The sequence below is a fragment of the Mustela nigripes genome, chromosome 1 (genome assembly GCF_022355385.1).
Source record: "Mustela nigripes isolate SB6536 chromosome 1, MUSNIG.SB6536, whole genome shotgun sequence".
Taxonomy (NCBI): Eukaryota; Metazoa; Chordata; class Mammalia; order Carnivora; family Mustelidae; genus Mustela; species Mustela nigripes.
Genome location: NC_081557.1, coordinates 231,757,665 through 231,778,773, shown reverse-complemented (window position 1 = coordinate 231,778,773; position 21,109 = coordinate 231,757,665).

Sequence of the window (21,109 nt, the reverse complement as noted above, 5' to 3'; positions counted from 1 at the left end):
AAGTGGGTGTAAAGATATACCTAAGCTTAATAAATAAATAACATTTATCCTGTTTCTGTAAAAAAAAATAAAAAAAAAATAAAAAAAAATAAAAATAAAATAAAAATACCCACCAAAATAGACCTCACTATTCAAATGTAAAGTGGTATCCTTGTAATAGATTGTGGTTTTTGGAACAGATTTTACCACTTGCTTTTAATAAGTTTATACATCTATACACACACATACACACACACACACATATGTATATATATATACACACACAAATATACATACGCACATATATGCATATGCTTATATACAAATACATCACCTATAAATACACACAAATATATGTATATACATACAAATACAAATATACATTTATATACACATGTGTGTGTGTGTGTGTGTGTGTGTGTGTGTGTGTGTAGAGAGAGAGAGAGAGAAAGAGAGAATAGGAACCAATTTGGTTAAGTTTTAATATTTTGATCATGCAGAACCAGCAGGATAACAAAGTGAGATAGCAAGTATACACTGGAAATCTGAAATGGAAGTACAGATTGTGCTTCTCCTTCAGACTTTCCCATCAATGCTAACAATACATACTGAGTTGCTCATGGAACAAACCTGGAAATCATTCTTGATTTCAACAGTCTTTCAACATTACATCCAGTTCAGTTCTAGCTACAAAATATGTCTCATTCCTGAGGCATTTTATGTTCCCTGTCTCCCAAGGTACTGCTATAGAGCTTTCTGATTTGTCATCTTGATTTACTCTCAGTATGTATATCATCTTGATTTACCTTTCTCAATCCAAAAGTCTCAGAGACAGAATGATCTTCTTAAGAAGTATTTTTATCTTGTCACTCATTAAGGTTTTATTTTTTTTTAATACAGATTTCTATTCTAGTCCAGTTGAGATTATCTCTGCACTGGACACTGGGGAGGGTATGTGCTTTGGTGAGTGCTGTGAAGTGTGTAAACCTGGCGATTCACAGACCTGTACCCCTGGGGATAAAAATATATGTTTATAAAAAATAAAAAAATTAAAAAAAAAGACACCTTATGCCATATGGCCCTGATTTTCCTTCTAACACCCTTATTTTATAACAAAGTCTTGCATCTCAGGGTCTTGATGCCTGCTGTTTCTACCATGTGGCATGTCTCATTCTGCCCACCCTTGATTCTCATTATCTTATGCATATTTTACTAATCCTTAAGTCTCAATTTAAGTCTCAAATCCTCAAAGATACCTATATTCTTTAAAAATAGGTGTTTTTATTTTATTTTCTCTCACTTCCATTGACTTTAGCCCATTACACTCATGCAATGTCTTAAGTTGTGTGATTGTTTGTTAAAACCGGGTCTCCTTTATAAGGCACTCAGCTTGAAGAGGGAAAGCACCATGTACTCTGTGTTCATTACTCCATCCCTGCTAGGCAGGGCAGTCTTTGCCCCAGAAGAGGTAGTCAACAAAAACTTATTGAATCAATAACAGCAGTCATCGATAAAGAAGGGGTGATGGAAATGATAAAGGTCATTAAGGGCATAGTTCTGGAATATTTCACATATATGGATAGTATTTCTATAAGCATTAATTATTCCAAGTATTGGGGGAGTGCTGCAGTAGGTTAATCAGTTTGAATGGTCTGAAATTAAGACTTTGGAAATAAGATGTCAAAGAACCTGAGAGTAAGAGACCTAAAAAGATAGGAGGATGGGTTCAGATATTAGTGATTTCAAATTTGGAAAAATTTTCTGTAGTTTTTACATTTCACAGTATATCTATAGGAATGTATGTATAAAATGGAACAAAGTTTATGTCCTTGATGAATGAGTAGGGACTAATCAGAAAGTGTGTGACAGAAAAGTGGAAGAGTGGAGAGTAGTGGATAGATGACATGACTTTCAAAGAGGGGTAATTTGCAGAATGTGGAAATGTAATATTTGAAGTTAGGAAGCTAAAAACTTATCAACTCCACTTCTACATTTCTTGAAGTATAGAATACATGAGAATAATAATAACAATAATAATAGTAATAATAATAATAATAGACACTAATCCTCATTTAATGCTTAACATTGTGCTAAGAGATTAATAGTTGTCTCTTAAATTCATCATTATTAGTAAATTAAGTGTTACCATTATTCATATTTAAAGATTGGGAACCAGAAACCCTCAGATAATTTGAGTAATAATATCAGATAACAAATAAAAGGCAACCTTGATAATCAAATGAAGGAAGTATGTCTGTAAGTTTGTATATGCTTACCTGTTATGTTATTACTGTCAGTTTCCATGCCAAGTATTCCATTTAATTAATATTTACAATAAAAATATGTAAAAATGTAAACTCCATATATATACATTTATAACTAAAATCATAGAGATGTAGCATTTGTCTTGAATTCTGTCATTGCTTTTCAGCATAAGACTTGAATATGCTTATATAGTAAGTGTTTCTAGACTTGCTCAATATCCATGTTGGCAGGATGGCTTCTCAGAGAATAGAAGTACAGTTTTGTAACCTGATTTTTTAAATTAATCTTGAAAACATATTAATGACATAAGTATCATTAATTTCATATTTTCTCTAAATGAGAAAACTAGACTCAGACACATTTTAGGTTTTAAAATTTCAGTAGGAATAAAATATTTTTTTCCAGTTTTGCCATCTCCATTTTTTAAACTAAAATAAAAGCAAATACTTAAATAAATTTGGATTCTGTCTTTTTTTTTTTTCTTTTTTTGCCCTTGCATTTCTGTTCTCACCTTTTGATTTAAGACTTGAAAAAATGCCACAAGGACATTGTAAGAGAAATTGTCCTCTTGGTATTCTGGGTTTGGAACAGAAGCTAGAGTACAGTAAATCTCATGAGAAAGTCTGTTTTGTGACATTTACAGCTCGTTTTTACCAATTCAGAAGATTTGAATAGGCTTCAGGTAAGCATCCAAGCTTACTCAGGGTGAACCTGAATTCTGAAACTTCTAAAGTTTCATCATTGGTAATCCTAGCTTACTTTTGAAAATGCAAGTTGTAGCATCTCAGTGGAAATCCTGGTTTGCCATTGTCAAAGATGAATAAGGTCATATATTAGCTGCTTTATTAATAATCTAGGGGCAAACCAACAGGAAAGTTCCTTTAGAATTCACTGATGGAAAGAAGTAAGAAGATATCTTAATACTGACTACATTATATAAGGTTATACAATTCAGCTAGGTCATTTCAAAACTATGAAATAATAATGACACTGATTAATTAAATATAATCTTGTCAACAGAATTTATACTGTTATGTCAGCAGACTAATGTAGCCAACAGGTAAGGGCTTTGTAAGAGTAGATGCTATATGTGGAATAAATAATATGTATAATAACAAATTATTTTGTTTTATACATGCAGGTAATTTCAATGATTATTAAACTAAAACACCAGAAGAGCATCCCTCTAATATAAACAGACATATGTAATGGACAATACTCTGTGCACAACACTGTTTCAGAGCAAGTTTGAGGGACATTTATGCCAGGAATGATTAAATAGCTATGTAAGAATTCAGGTTTATATCTACCTTTCTAAGGGTATCCAAAGCTGCATATTTAAAATCCTTACAACAAAGAAAAATCAGCTGATAAAGTGATCTCAAATTTAAGTTCTTAGACTTTGGTACAGCTGAATGGAAAATATTTCTTTATCTTTGATTTTCTGTTTTTAATTTTATATAAGAGTAAGGTATAGAAAAGGGTAAATCATCTATAAAGGTTTATTATGTTTTTTATAACTATGTTTATTCCCATACACTAATTAGTTTTTTAACTCACTTAGGCTAATCTCAGGAGCTCAGAAATAGCTTTCTATACCACACTTCTATTAATCTCAATGTACTGTGTGCAATTTTAAAAAAATAGACTTATAGGAATTATAAAGCAAAGAAGAACTTAAGTATTCATGTTCTTGTCTCTATTTTCTCTTTGAAGGAGAATCTTAGAATCCTGCTATTTTTTTCTTTCTAGTGTAGCAGACTAACATCTGTGTAATTATACAAACCTGCAAATTGCTTTTTTTTCCTTGTGAGTTAATTGCTTCAAAATTATAATGAAAAAAGAATCCAAAACCTAAATGCAAGGCAATGTTAGGCAAAATTAAATGCTAAACATTTCTGATTAACATAGAAAATTTAATGAGACTGTTTTGATAGAAAATCTTGAAAATAATATGAAGGTATAGAACTGTTGGCAGATATTTAATTTAATTAACTAATTTCTATAATTGATAGTTATAGTTCACATTAAATGATTATTTAGCCTACATTCATTTTCCTTTCTGCTTTAAAAGTTTTACTACCCTTAATAATTTGAAGGAAAATAAAACTGAGTTAAATCATGCTCCTTTTTGCACAGACCAAGAAAAAGAATGAAAACACAAGTTAAAATAACAGTATTATTTTGATATACTTGAAATAGAAAAAACAGCTAGAAGTGTAGTCTTTAAGACCAATTCATGTGTGGGACTTTTACTGTCTGGCCTCTGAGCATCAGTTAGGTGCCATCATCTGTCATTTTTGTCTCTCATTTCAAATTTTTAGAAATGAACCATTTGTACTCCCCATATAGCACTACCTGTCTAGAAGCCTTTTTTGTCCTAATTCCTACTCAACTACCAAGTCTTAATCCAGATATTTCTTTCCAAATGATTTCTCCGAATCTTTAGACCACTTTGTTTAAAATAAATATATTCTATGCAGCTGACTTTTCTTTTAAGTTTATAGATTTCCTGTCTTCTATGTATGGGGCAGAGTGGTCTTCCTAAAATACAAATACAATCATACTTTTACTTATAATTAAACAGAGTGGGAACAAACTGGAAACTACTTGAATATTTATGAAGGAATGGTTGAATTAATTTTGCTATATACTTGGTGTGGATTAACTATGTAACTATTTAAGGAAGTAATCTAGATATTTCTTAGATACTATTTACCTGGAGAGACTGTTACAATATTTCACTAAATAATGAATGTTAAGTCCAGAACAGTAGATGTAATATTAATATATTAGAATCAATACATGTATTAAGGAACACAAACAGAAGTTAAAAAATGTCCATCAGATAATTAATGCTGGTTATCTTAGAGAATGGGATGTGAATAGGTGTAAAGTAAGAGATTATTTTGTCTTCTACATGTTGAAGACAAGGAGACCCAACACCTAAAGGAAAAGTTTGCTACATATAAATTATTCAAAGACTATAACCCATGATCCAAGATTTTCAAGAGAACATTACCAGAATAAAACAAAACCACATATTGGCACATTATAGTCAAGTGGCATAAAACTGTAGATTAAAAAATAAAAATCTTAAAAGCAACTGGGGAGAAAAAAACTCATTAGATAGGAGATACAAGAATAACAGCTGAATCCTCACAAGAAAACATGCGTAGCAGAAACAGTAAAATGACTTTAATGTGTTGAAAGGGGTGAAAATTCTGTCATCAAAAAAAAAAAAAAATTCTAGATCCTGCAAACGTATCCTTTGGAAATGAAGGCAAAATAAAGGCATTTTTCTCTAAAGAACCATGGGACGATTCTTTGCTAACAAATCTGCACACAAAAAATGCTAAAGGAAGTTTTAGTCTAAAAGAAAATGACCAGATGGAAACTCAGATCCATAAGAAGAATAAAAAGGAACACTAACATGGTAAATATATAGGGATGTGCACGAAGTAGAATTTCTCTATTTTAAAAATATAATGCTACTTTTAAGAAACAATTATTATATTGAATTATGAGGTTTTGCAATGTGTGTTGATATAACATATACAACAGTTAAAGTACTATGAAAGGGACATAATAAAATTGCCATTACAATTTTACATTTTATGCAAGTTTCTTACATTTTACAGTGAAATAATACAGTGTTAACATTAAATAGTTGTGATAAATTAAGGATGCATATTATGATTCTGAGAACAAATCTAAAGGAAATTGCTTAAACATAAAGCTAAGAAGCTAACAGAAATATTAAAATGGAATACCAATATCATGTTGAGCTCAGAATATGTTATAAAATATCTTCTTAATATCAAATAAGTAATTGATTTATCATGATTCACATTAGAATCTCATTAGTAACTTACGTATCATTCAGTGTGAGGCTCTTTCATTAATAACTGCCTAAATAACCAGGAAAAATTATAGAGAAATTTAAAGGACAATGATAACCTTCACACAACTATTTCATTTCTTTAAAAGTAAATATACTGTTTCATTTTAAAATTATATGATTGGTAAAATTGTATAAAAATAAAATGAAAATTAGAAATTAATATTCTTTCCCAAACCTCCTCTAGGGAAGGTTCCTTATGAATACACAATACATGTGGTGGGAGAATCTGAGAAAAGATTGAGATAACACATTTAAAAAAATCATGTGTGTTTATGAAGTGAAATATTTATGAAGGAAATATTGTGGAATAAGAAAAAGGAGACAGAGATTGCCATTCAGGAAATGCCATGTCAGGGAATGTTGAAAGCCTGCCATTTAGCTCTTCAAACACCAGCCTCTTGGGCCATAGAGGAAGTATGGTTCCTATTGGATGGTGTACTTGCCAATAAAATGAAAGGAGAAGGCACCCATGGACTGATCCTAGGAATAGGTGAGACAACCAATATACTTTTATTTATGGTATATCTGCAGAACACAGATCCATGAATTGAGATTTGTCAGAATGGAAGCTAAATGCAAAGGAGTTATTCAAATGACCTATGGAATACACTGGAATAATCTGACTTTGTCATACTTGAAATTGCTTCTTCTTAGCTTATAAATATGAAAGATTTTAAAAAATAAAACAGGATAGGTTCAAGCCTCTTGACTATATCTTATCTCTTTCTATTTGATTTTTATAGTGTTCTCTATAATTACAGTAACTCACTGTCATTATTACTAATAAAAGAAATTTATACTTAAAGATTTAACCCCCAGTAATTCTATTTCTATCTCTTTTTACTTTTGCATCATATAAAAATCCTGCATTTTCAATTTAAATGTATATCTAGAAGAATGTGTGCAAAAATAAATTTATTGCTTAAGAATCCAAGTGGCAACAGAAATGGAACAGAATATGATAATAACAAAAAACTAGCAGATAGTCCCATATTTTTATCAGATATATGATCTCTTTATGTTTAAGTTTTTTGTTTTGTAAGATAGAATGAGAAGTTTCAAAGGAGGGGCTTTTATAAGAGATGGGAATTGGTGAATCCATGTCACTTAACTCTCCCTATTCTGTGTCTAGAGCAGTCACTGTTAATTGATAATAACACTTTTCACTGATATGTCATAACTGTGACTCAAAATTTTTGTACAACGTTCTGGGCCATCATGATCAATTATTTAGAGCTTCCAATAAAGATGAGACTTACTTGTTACTTATTGATAAGATGAGTTTTATAGTCTCTTTACGGTCTCTTCCAGTACAAACACATTATTCTTATTATATAAAAGTTATCATCACTCAATAAAAGCCATTTGTTGAGATGTATACAATTGCCCAGTGTCACATAGGTAGTAAGTACCAAGACATGAAATTAATTTAAGTTAATTCACATTAAAAGTCTGTGCTTTGACTTATACTACCAATTTTATGTCTCAATTTGGTAAGGCTAGGGGAGCCCAATAGCTGGTAAAACATTTCTAAGTATGTCTGGAAGGGTGTTTCTGGAAGAGATTAGCATTTGAATTAGTAGACTGAGTAAAGAAGGTGGCCCTCACCAATGTGGCTAGGCATGATATAATCCACTGAGGACTTGAATAAAACAAAAAAGCAGTTGGAAAGGTAAATTAGCTTCCTAAGCAGAGACATTCTTCTTCTCTTGCCTTTAGACATTGGCACCCCTGGGTCCCAAGCCTTTGGACTCAGACCGAAGTATACCACTGGCCTTCCCAGTTCTCTAGCTCATAGATGGCAGATAGGATATCTTCTCTGTCTCCATAATCGTGTGTGTCAATTCTTATCAAAAATGAATACATTTATATTTATTTGTGTATCCCCTATGGTTTCGTTTACCTGGAAAATCCTAATGAATATACTATCCATTTTACCTTCTTTAATTATTATAAAGTTTAAAATGATCCAAGATAAAATTAAAGTCCTAATGCTCTATTTTTTTCTTAGGGCCTCTAATTATGGAAGTTTTTATGGTAATCTTTGAGTATATACTCTCTGTAAATAGAATCCTCTAAAATAGGGGTGTATTTCTCTATTTTTAGGAGGTCTTTTCTTCTTTTTTAATTCAAGGCTGTTGCCATCTGTACACAGCATTCAAATATTTCTTCATCCATTCTAATATTTCCATCTTTGCTATATGTCACTTGAGGGTTTGGGGAAATACACATTAATCCTCTTTTTTATTTTCTGCAATATAGATTATAGGTAATAGCACTAAGAACCTCTATGCTTCATTAAGTATTCTATTTAATTTTCTCTACAAATTCAGATGATCTGAGCATTAGCTGTCTTCTGAGACTTTTATAATTGAGAGTGCAAACTATCAATAATAAGCTAATATGACTGATTTTCACAAAGTTGTCATCATAATTCAGAATTCAAAATTAGGAGAAATGATTGTTTTTAATGACTTAATAATCAAATTTAATAACATTTTGTTGGCTTCCCTGCTACAACTCCTTTCCTCTTAAAGTTTTTTCTATACCTTACACAGATACTGATACTTCATAATCACTACTCATTATTGAAAAAGTCAATTTTTTAAAAAGATTTTATTTATTTATTTGACAGACAGAGATCACAAGTAGGCAGAGAGGCAGGCAGAGAGAGAGAGGAAGCAGGCTCCCCACCGAGCAGAGAGCCCGATGCAGGGCTGGATCCCAGGTCCCTGGGATCATGACCCGAGCTGAAGGCAGAGGCTTTAACCCACTGAGCCACCCAGGCGCCCCTGAAAAAGTCAATTTTAAAACATGTGGAATATTGGTGCTAATTTTCTAATCTAATATCCCATTTTGAGCATGTGTCTATTTCAAAGCTTCCAGCCAGTTTTTCTGGCTCCTGCATTAATATTTTCCTTAACTGAGTTTATGAATTCAACAAAACAATTTATTTCATTATTGGAGAGTTCTAATTAGTATGTAGTTTTGGTTTTTGGTAACTTGAGTCTCCATTGACTTTTGGAAACTGATTTTATCCTTTCCGTTTTTATGGAACCCTCCCCCCTCAAAAGTTCTCTAAAATTTACTTAGAAGGATTTTGGTTTTCCCCCTTCATGGGTTGCACAGTTAAGGGGATTCTAATTTGCAGGGAATTTTTGCATAATTTGTGATTCATACTATTGTAATTTGTCTCAGTTCAACTTTGTATTAAAGAAAGAAAAAATGGTTCACATCACACATCTGAGTGATTCTTTTTCTTATTTGCTGTACAAAACATGTTAAGAAAAAAGGGCGGGTAATTCTCAAACTGTATCTCCAGCAAGTACAAAGGTAGAGACAAGGAGATACTAATTGATTTTCTATTTCTTTTTCTATTTGTTTTGTTTTGTTTTTTAGGGTTTTTTTTTTTCAACCCATTATTCCATTTCAACAATGAACTTTTGCAGCCATTGTTTTTGGTGCAAAGGCTTCAAGTGTCCTCATATGTTTTCTGTAACTCCAAAAATAAAACTTAAATCGTAAAGGTAAGGATTGTAAAATATTTTTGTCACTCTCAGTATTTGAAATGTATAAAGGAAGGTATACTAAAGAAAACTTGTTGGATGATGAGGGTTTTAAAAATGCATGTATATTTATTTTATTCATATATGGCTAATACACTTTTATAATATTTTTCATAAGGGCTATAGCTTCTAAGTATATGTTTGAGCACATATATTTTAGTACAGAGTGGTTAAGAACATGAACTAGGAGGGCGCCTGGGTGGCTCGGTGGGTTAAGCCGCTGCCTTCGGCTCAGGTCATGATCTCAGGATCCTGGGATCGAGTCCCGCATCGGGCTCTCCGCTCAGCGGAGAGCCTGCTTCCCTCTCTCTCTGCCTGCCTCTCCATCTACTTGTGATTTCTCTATGTCAAATAAATAAATAAAATCTTTAAAAAAAAAAAAAAAAGAACATGAACTAGGAGTTAAAAGAAGTCTATTGGAACCAATAATATTCAGTTGGTATGCCATCTTGGGCAATTTACCTAAGAAGATGAGAAAACACCTAGAGAAAATAACACATGAGGTAAATTAATTCTATTCTTAATTAATGATTACCAGCTTCAACAAACTATCAAAATGGTGATTATACTATATTTCTCATTTATTTTAATCTCCTATTTTTCACAACATGTATCTCAAATTTATCCATCAAATCTCTACCCCCTTTCCATCCTCATCCTAGTAGATGTTCGAACTTCTAAAATTATGGAAAATGTAATTTGCCTAAACCTAATTTATGGAAGCAAAGATGAGGGATAGCTACCTATGATTGCATACATCTTAACATACTCCTCTCATGACTTAATAGCTGTCCTTCCTCCTACTAAATATAGCAAGTCCTTTAAGACAAATGAGGACTCATGTCCCCTTTTGGCTTTATACAATTATTACAGCTCATCAAAGCCAAGGCGAGAATGAGGTTTTTCTCCCATAATACAGCAAAGAGTATAGGTTCAAGAGGAGTGGTGAGGCAATATACTCTATAGATTAAGGGCCCCCAAAGAAAAGCAAAACAGAACATGTGAAGTTTTTTTCTTGTCAAATTTTTACCTACAAATGTTATACAGAATAAATGCAATAAAAATTTTCAGGACTTTATAATATTAGAAATTCTCGATTTGATGTATTTCACTTTACTAATATCTCTCAATGAGTCTTATACAAAACTGAATCCACACATCTAACTAGATTCTCCGAGGCTTAGACAAGGTCTATACTCTACTTCTTCCTACTTACACCCACCCAATTCAGTAGAGGAAAGAATCCCCTACTTGTATGCTCAAGAACTGAGAATATTGCTCTCCATCACTCTCTGAAAACATATATCCTGCATAGGCTTCAAACTTCCTAATATTTTGCAAGAAATTACCTTAGTTCTTCATGTACTATTTTGCATTTAAAAATACTTCCTTTAGGAGAGAATTATATAATTATACAATTTCCTGGTTGCAATGATGACTCTGACAATTGTTAGGCATTGGCTCCCTGCCCCTTGTCAGTGGATTTGCTTTACAGATGACACTAACCTGAGTTCTGAATGACTGAATAGTCCTGATCTTCTCCTTACTGAAAACAGAAACCTCACTTCTTAGCAGTTTGGGTGAACTTGTCACAGTGAATTCTTGGATAGTGATACAACTTGCTTTCTTGGCAGGAAAAATCTCACATAGTGAGGGAGGTTTTGAGACAATGAAATTTTATTTGTTTTTATTTTCACTTTTTATTAACATGAAACAGTATAAAATTTTTAAATTTTTATAAAACACTGATTTAAAAAACTGATTTATGCTTATTTAACCTAATAAGTCAAATAGATTTAAGAAAACTTTATTATAAATCTTCTATGATTTCCTATAAACTCTGTTCTTCAATAATACCTTCTGCAAATTTAGTGAAAAATGCTAGAAGCAAGAATGCTTATTTTATGGCCCATTTAATCCTTGACCTCTTCACTTACATTGTCAAAAATGTCAGTTATAGTCAAATATGTCAGAGGCTTTTTTAAAGTTCTCCTTTTCAGTAAGGTTAGAAGTGGTTCTTACTTTATCTACATTGACCTTGTGCCAAACTGTCATACTTCCTGAATATAGAATGATTAACAATATGGCCCATTATAGCTTTCACTTTAAATAAAATGAAATGGAGATTATGGAGACAGATGTTTTCAGTTTTAAATATGTTTAAACAATATATATATAATCTAGTATTTACGTGTGTCTTACTTAAATTTAAATAAACTATTTCTTAAAGACAATTATGTACCCAGGCACACTCAACAGAACTAGATTGATATTATTGGTAGTAAGCTAAAAATTTTAAGTAGTAACCTAAAAATGATCAGGAGGGCAGAGAATGAATTAGATTTAAGAGTATTGATACAACAGATGAAGGAAGTAAAGTTCTGCATGTTCCTGTGTTAGAGGTAATTTCAAAGCAAATCATGGATCCACAAAGGCAGGGACATTATCACACTTGCTAAACCCTGAACAAAAGGCTCCTACCATTTTATGGACCCAGAAGTCAAGAGGAAGAGAAAGGTCAAGGGCAGGAGTAGAAATGTACCAAATGAGAGAAGTATCTTAGTCAAAGCCAATAAGGGGACCTCTGAAAGGAGGCACCAGGTCTGGGAATGCAGATATGCAGATGGGGATATCTGGTTCTGGAGGTGAGGCTGAGTTCTTGATTGCTGCTGCCTCAGAAACTGCAATATGGGGGCCCTGCATTAAGCTGGGCTGGGATAGGCAGCTTCTCCCCTGATGTCTGCCAGGCAAAGTGCTTGTAATTACCTATGGCTAGGCCTGAACTAAGATGCAGGATTTTGTCCTCATAACTTCTTTATAGATTTGAGGTGGGTTTGGGGTCTCTTTCTTCAACTTTGAAAAAGGATGTTACCTACTGTGTAAATTGGATATGAGATTGAAATTAAGTCATGTATATAACATTTCTTAGCATGGTATGTATCCTAACCTAAATAAAGATTAGCTATTATTGGCTTCAAAAAGCTGGAACTTTTCAGAATATTTCACTAAATATTAAAGGAAAAATATAATTTTATATAATTACATATGGATATTAAAAGAAAGAAAACAGCTGAAAGAGTAGAAGTTTGAGTACCATAATAGTTGGCTTTTGATTGGATATGACACTTTGTATCTTAGTATATTTATGTTGTTGTTATATTTGTACCCTAGGCTAGTGGTTAAATATAATTTTGCATGCCCCTTATCTTCTATCAGCTTTCTTCAATATGTATGCTTTATCTTTAGACCCAGAATTGAAGAACTGAAGCCAAAGCATTTCAGGATTTCATGGTCAAAGTAAGAGAAAGATTTTTCTTTTCCAGTTTAACCAGTGCCTACATTCTCACTCTCAAATCTCCTTATTTATTTTAAAAGACAAAACATTTTTCCCACATGATTACTATTGGGAATGGAGAAATCCTTTAGGAAAATGAAGCTATGAACAGGCTAGCTTCTATTCATAGGTTTGTGGTTTGCCCTTACAGACATAGTAGGGTCATACTACCTTAATATAATAATAGAGCACTTACTTTAAAAAAAAATACAATAGCACAAAGGTTTTGTTCTTTGTATCATCTGACTCGACAAAGCAGATGATTTCTAGGATGTCTAAAAGCTTAGATTATTTTATAGAAAACAGTAGTTCTCCCTAAATACTGAAAATCAAGGTTTTTTTTAATAGTATAGCTTACTATTATTTTTGCATACAGAAATATAATATTGTTTACCTTGCATTAGAGGTCAATTAACTACTTAAATTATATATCTTTCTGAGCACATTCTTTTTTTATTAACATAGAATATATTATTTGTTTCAGAGGTACATGTCTGTGACTCATCAGTTTTACACAATTCACATTGTTACATAAAATAATTAAGATTTTTTTTTAAAGAGGAGTCCTTAGCAAATTGTTAGTGAGAAAATTTAATTAGTATCTAAAAAGTTCATCATCCTTAACTGAGGTTTATTTCAGGAAATCAAAGTTAGTTTAACATGTTAAAATCAATGAGTGTGCATTCCCAAATTAATAGATTAAGGGGAAGATCATGAAATCACTTGATACATACACAAATATCATTTCTCCAAATTCCACACTAATATTGATTAAAAAATAAAACATAAAACTCAGAAAATTAGAGAAGGAGCATTAACTATCACACCTCATTTCACACTATACACAATAATTATCTCAGAATAGATTACAGACTTAAATTTAAAAATTAAAATCTTAAGTTCTAGAAGAAAGCATGGGAACAAATCTTCATAAACCCATGGGGAGGTGATTTTTTAGCCAAGACACAAAGTACATGAACTATTAGAATTTATCAAGTAAACAAAGATTGCTATTTAAAAAACATTGTTAAGAAAATTAAAAAAAAAATTACAAGTTTCAGATTGAGAGAAAATATTCCAATATATCCAATCATTGATTGATATCTATAATACATAAGAAGACTTTTATAGATCCATAGCAAAAAAAAATGATCCAATAAATATGGAGAAAACTTTGAATAGACCACAAAAAACATGCTACTAAGAAGACATTGTTAAGAGATAAAATGTCAGACGACAGGCTGGAAAAAATATTTGCAAAAAAAGTATCTGACAAAGGATTTTTATACTGAATGTATAATTAACTGACAACTCTGTAATAAGAAGACAACCCAACTCAAAAAATAGAGTAAAAGATTTGAACATATACTTCAAGTGAAAAGATACATGGATTACAATATAAGAATATGATAATATATTCAACATTATAAGACATTAGGGAAATAAAGCTTATAACCACAATAAAATAGCATTTCACAGTTAGAGTACTTGAAGTTCAAAAGCTGAATATACTTTGACAATGCTGTGGAGTTAATAATATTCTATATATTGCTAGTGGGAATATAAAATTGTAAAAACCCTTTAGAAAATACTTTGACAATTTATTTCTTGGTAATCATCTGAAAAAAAAACTAAATTATTTATATAAGCTAGTAATTCAGCTCCTAGGTAATCAACTGTAAGAATTAAAAACCCATGTCAACACAGTCTTATAACAATATATTCATAGTACACTTATTCATATCACCCAACATTTTAAGAAGAGGCAAATATAATCTTAGTAAAAGAAAGCACTCCAGTGATTGCCCAATCATAGTGGATGAGGCAGATAACACGTAGATGGGGACAAAGGAATATTTTAGGATAATAAAACATTTTGACCCCTGGGTATAACATATGACTCAGAACTAATTAAAATGTCTATTTTAAATGGATTTTATTTTATGAAGTTATACCTCAATACAACTGATTTACAAAAGTATATTGTCTAGAATAAGAACCAAATGATTGCCCATTAGAGGAATATTACATGCTAAAAGCAATATTTCAACCAATTGCAATTAATATGTCTTAGCTGATTGTTCTATTTGAAATTAGAGATAATTTTTACAAATTATGTGGTCTTAGAAAAGAAACATGAGGGGCGCCTGGGTGGCTCAGTGGGTTAAGCATCTGCTTTCGGCTCAGGTCTATGATCTAAGGGTCCTGGGATTGAGCCCTGTATCAGGCTGTCTGCTCAGCGGGGAGCCTGCTTTCCCTCCTTCTCTCTGCCTCTCTGCCTACTTGTGATCTCTGTCAAATAAATAAATAAAATCTTAAAAAAAAAGAAAAGAAAAGAAACATGAATGCCATCACACTTATTTTAAACAGAAATGATTTTATGAAAAGATGACTACATTTTCTAAGCAAAACTAATAGACAATTTCCATGTCCTAATTACTTGGACTTTTTGTGGCAAATGGATAACTTATGATGGCTTTGTTACACATATGGTTAGAATCCCAAGAAATAATGAACTAAAAACCAATAAAGGTGCATTTTTTTCTTCTTTATTTGTGTTACAGGTACAATTGAATTACATAGGAATTCATTAATTATCTCAACAGTGTTTGTTTATAGAATGTCTATCATGCAGAGATTGCTAATAATGATGGTTTCAGTGTAATAAGTAACAATAGATGGGTTATATAAAAATAAATATATTAATAATGAGTTCACATTCTTGTTTGGAAGTTCCAAATGAAGGTTTGTGGCTGGTTCCTGGTGGCTTGATGATGAAGTCCCAATATACTCATTCAGTGTGAAATATAGCCCTCAAAAAAGTTGATTCGGGGACTTAAAAATGAAAAATGATTTGTGCCATCTTGTTACAGAAAGGGAAATTTTTGCTTTGCATACAGTATAATGTAATACAGAGAACTTTGGATTTGGTGTCAGAAAGTTAGGTTTTGGGGGGCACCTGGGTGTGCCTCAGTGGGTTAAAGCATCTGCCTTCGGCTCAGGTTGTGTTCCCAGGGTCCTGGGATCGAGTCCCGCATCGAGCTTTCTGCTCAGCAGAGAGCCTGCTTCTCTCTATTTCTCTTCCTGCCTCCCTGCCTACATGTGATCTCTGTCTGTCAAATAAATAAATAAAATCTTTGAAAAAAAAAAAAAGGTTTCGGGTATGGTTCTTTCAGAATGGTAGCTGTTTAGATTTGAATGTGTAAAATCAATTGTTTCATCTTTTTTGTTATACTCCCTCACTTTTAAATGTAGGCATAATAATGGAACTTTTAGCTATCTTATAGAATTTATTCATACATGAAAGCCTTTATGGTCTGTCAGGCATTGTCAAATCCTTCTTGCATTTTCCCAGCTCAGGGTTGGTTTCTGCAATCCATAGTCCTCAAGACATACTTGATTCCACCAAGAACATGTTCCTTAAACTTGGGCAAGTTACCTAACCTCAACAATGATGTCTGTGAAATAGTGATTATAATATTATTAACTCAGAGGAGTATTTTGAAAATTACACAAGCTAATTCAAGTAAATTTTTATCTGGGCATTTGGTGCATTATACATACTCATTATTGACTATTATCCCCACTCATCATTACAAATATCATAATGTTCATTTTTTTTTTAATTTTTTATTTTTATAAACATATATTTTTATCCCCAGGGGTACAGGTCTGTGAATCACTAACTCTTCTGTTATCCAGCATACTTCCTTGCACACAAACATGGATTAAAGTCAATAAAAACCAGTTTGGTAGAGGAAATAATAATGACTTTTGAATTTGCATGTGTCTTTGATATATTGGAATGGATGAATATCTTAGTCTTGGGAATCAATTATCCCTCAATTTTATTAGTCTTCATAATTTTATTTTGGAAGTTCACTTGCAACAGTCATTAAAACTATTTTATCAGGATAAAAATTCTTAAGGGAATAACTAACTTTAGCTAGTCTTCTTTAAGATTCTTAGCAGTAGTACAGATTCATCAACAGTTAGAATTTGGAAACTTAAATCTTGAAAAACAAAACAAAACAAAACTATTTCATCAAATACCTCTGAACTCATATACTATCAGTTCACATAGAAATACCATTTTCTCTTGATGATCATTTGCTCTATCAATATTGCAAGAAACTCAGAGCTACTAACTCAGTGAGTATGCATATATTTTTCAGTATTGAGACTTTTTTCTGATAATAATTTCTGAAAAAAATAAATTTATGCATTGTAAAGATAGAAATACTAGTGGATTTAATGTAATGAGAATGTAAAATACTTGGGAAATAAAATGTTAAAACCATACATTTATATGCATACAATTATATACTTTTTGAAATAAAATTTGATTCAAGACTATATATGCATACATGACATTCATCTTCCAGTGTAATTATTAAGAAAATGCTGAACTTCAGACAATTACTAGTTCAGCTTGTAAAGAAGAATTAATGACAGGCAATTATTTAAGTAAAATATGATAGACCAAATTGTATCATTATTTGGAGTAGTTGTTCCTTTTAAGAAGGGCCTTGAATCTTTATGACCTTTTCAATCAATGATAGGTAATAATTTACTGCTGAATGTGCTACATTGCAGGTCCGCTCATGTACAGCAATAATCACTGTATTGCCCCTGACACCAGAAATTGAAAGATGAACTATTGTAAGATGGTGCCAGTGATGGTAGGAACTCTTAAAATGTGAAAAGACTTGTATCTTGGAATCAATGTCATGGTTGGTACCGGTAAGGTAGTTGAGGAAAAACTTACTGCTGCATCATAGCTAAACAAAGTGGGAGATTTTTGAAATTTGTTTAAAGGAAGAGGAAAAAATAAAATAAAGCAAACAGAAACAAAAATGAGCTACCACCACCACAACTACACATAATGATTTCAAAGAATTTTATTAATTCTCTGGGATCTCAGATGTTTAGTTATGCCTTATATCTTACGGTTTACCTCTTTCTGATACAGTAGTTTCTATGGTTCTAATTTGAGCTCAAAAGTAAAAATGGACTAATATTTTAGAAATAATATGACAAAAAAGTGTAACCTGATTTATCTCAAATTTATATTACTCTTCTTTTCTAAAATTTTTCAATTTTGACATCCCTCTTGTCCCTTTTAGAAATGAATTTTACATTTTTCTGAAATGGAATATTTTCTGTTTTTCTGATTAAAATCAACTGATTTTCATAATTAAAAGTTTGAATGGAAAGTTTTGAAAAAGAAAGTAGACATTCTCATTGACACCTCTACTACCAGACATCTCCTATTAACACATAGATTAGTGTTTTTCATGCATATGCAGATATATGCATATAAATACCTATATTTTCAACAAAATGAAAATCAAATTTGACTACTCTTTAATAATTCTAAATTTTTTCATATATATTTAAAAACATTTTTTTAACAGTTATTATTCTGTATATTTGAGTTTAGTCAGGAAAAATGGGTGTTTTAAGCTGATGGTTTGCAGCTCTTGGAGTAGCAGTCGGAAAAAACTCTAAACTTATAATTCTATTACACATTGAATTATAGCATTTACATATGAATCAGAGTAAGTTTTCTGTTGCTACTACAGAGGCAATTTTCACGCATTTCTCATCAATTTATAACTTTAGAACTATAGATATTATACTTTCATATATATCATTAGAGGAAATATTACATAATGATCCAAGTATTTCTAAGTATTTTAAGGCACATATTTTTATAACAGAGATTTAAATAAAGTGAAAAAGTAATATCCTATAACAATCTCATTTAACCTAATATTAAAATAGATGGTTATTTTTAGGGCACCTGGGTGGCTAATTTGGTTAAGTGACTGCCTTCGGCTCAGGTCATGATCCCATGGTCCTGGGATGGAGGCCTGCATTAGGCTCCCTGTTTAGCAGGAGAGCCTAATGCAGGGAGACCTGTTTCTCCTTCTTCCTCTGCCTGCTCTTTCCCTGTCAAATAAATAAATAAAATCCTCCTGCTTGTGCTATCTCTCTGTCAAACTGTCAAATAAATAAATAAAATCTTTAAAAAAAAATATATATATATATATATTTGGCTGTTTTTAGAATGTCATGAATAGGGCTTAATATTAGTAGTCCCATACATTATAATGTGTATTTTACATATGTTATGTGATATGTATTATACCATTATATTTGTGTATGTACATGTGATATCTTTTTTTTTTATTTTAAGAGAGAGAGAGTGAGTGAGGGGATGGGTGGCAGAAGGAAAGGGAGAGAGAGATTCTTAAGCATACTCCATGCTAGGTGTAGAGCCTGATACAGGGCTCAATCTCATGACCCTGATATCATAACTTGTGCAGAAATCAGGAGTTAGAGGCTTAACTGACTGAACCACCCAGGTGCTCCACTTCTATGCATTTCTGAAATCATATTTTACAAATAATTTTGAAAGTTAATACCTAAAAACTTAACTGAGAAGGACTAATGGCAAGCTCAAGAAAATTCTCAAAATCATTAGCCAGTTCAACAATCAGAAGTAAACAACAATTATAATTGTTTGAAAATGATTATAAAAATAAAGCTTATTCTTATGAAAGATTAGAAATCAAGGGGGAAAAGATAATAGGATGAAGGAAAATAAGAGAAGAAAGAAAGGTGTAAATAAGTGAAGTGTGGCAAATGTTGTGGACAATTGTATCAGCAAGGGGCCCATGCCATCAGAAAGGATGGATATATAACATTTACATTGACATGGATGGAACTGGAATTTTGTTTTGTGAAATAAGTTTTGTTAAGTGAAATAAGTCAATCAGAGAAACACAATTATCATATAGTTTCGCTCATATGTGGAACATAAGGAATAGTGCAGAGGACAAGAGAGGTGTGTGGGGGGGGCACTGAAGGAGAGGAAATCAGAGAAGGACACAAACCATATGAGACTCTTGAGTCCGAAGGAAGCAAACTGAGGGTTGCAGAAAGGGATGTGGGTGGGAAGATGGGCTAACCTGGTGATGGGCATTAAGGAGGGCATGTGATGTGATGAGCACTGTATGTGATACAGAACCGATGAATCATTGAACATTATCCTTAAAACCAATACAAAATAAGTAAAAATAAAAGTAAATAAATAAATAGAGAAAGAAAGAAAGCAAAAGAAAGAGGACCATGAATAGAAATACTGAAGTCAAGGTCTGGAGTTCAAAGTATGTGGAGAAAGTGAGAGGAGGAGCAGACACATAGCTAGGAAATAAGTAGTGGTGGAAGCATAGGAAACAGGTGAACTCTTTGTCCATTTAAGAATGGACAAAGAGAGAAATATGTTGTTCTGATGAATGTGTTCATGGGGACATTTCTTTATGGGCGTGTGTGGATGTTTAGGTAATTTAATATTAGAGCAGTCTGTAAAGAAACAACATATAGGAGGGTTCTCCTTTCTCTGCATCCTTGCCAGCATCTGTCATTTCCTGACTTGTTGATTTGAGCCATCCTGACTGGTGTGAGGTGATATCTCATTGTGGTTTTGATTTGTATTTCGCTGATGCCGAGTGATAAGGAGCACTTTTTCATGTGTCTGTTGGCCATCTGGATGTCTTCTTTACAGAAATGTCTGTTCATGTCCTCTGCCCATTTCTTGATTGGATTTGTTTTTTGGGTGTTGAGTTTGCTAGGTTCTTTAGAGATTTTGGACACTAGTCCTTTATCTGATATGTTGTTTGCAAATATCTTCTCCTATTCTGTCAGTTGTCTTTTGATTTTTTTAACTGTTTCCTTTGCTGTGCAAAAGGTTTTGATCTTGATGAAATCCCAATAGTTCATTTTTGCCCTTGCTTCCCTTGCCTTTGGCGATGTTCCTAAAGATGTTGCTGCGGCTGAGGTCGAAGAGGTTGCTGCCTGTGTTCTCCTCAAGGATTTTGATAGATTCCTTTCACACATTGAGGTCCTTCATCCATTTTGAGTCTATTTTCGTGTGTGGTGTAAGGAAATGGTCCACTGTTGGTGGGAATGCAAGCTGGTGGAGCCACTCTGGAAAACAGCATGGAGGTTCCTCAAAATGTTGAAAATAGAACTGCCCTATGACCCAGCAATTGC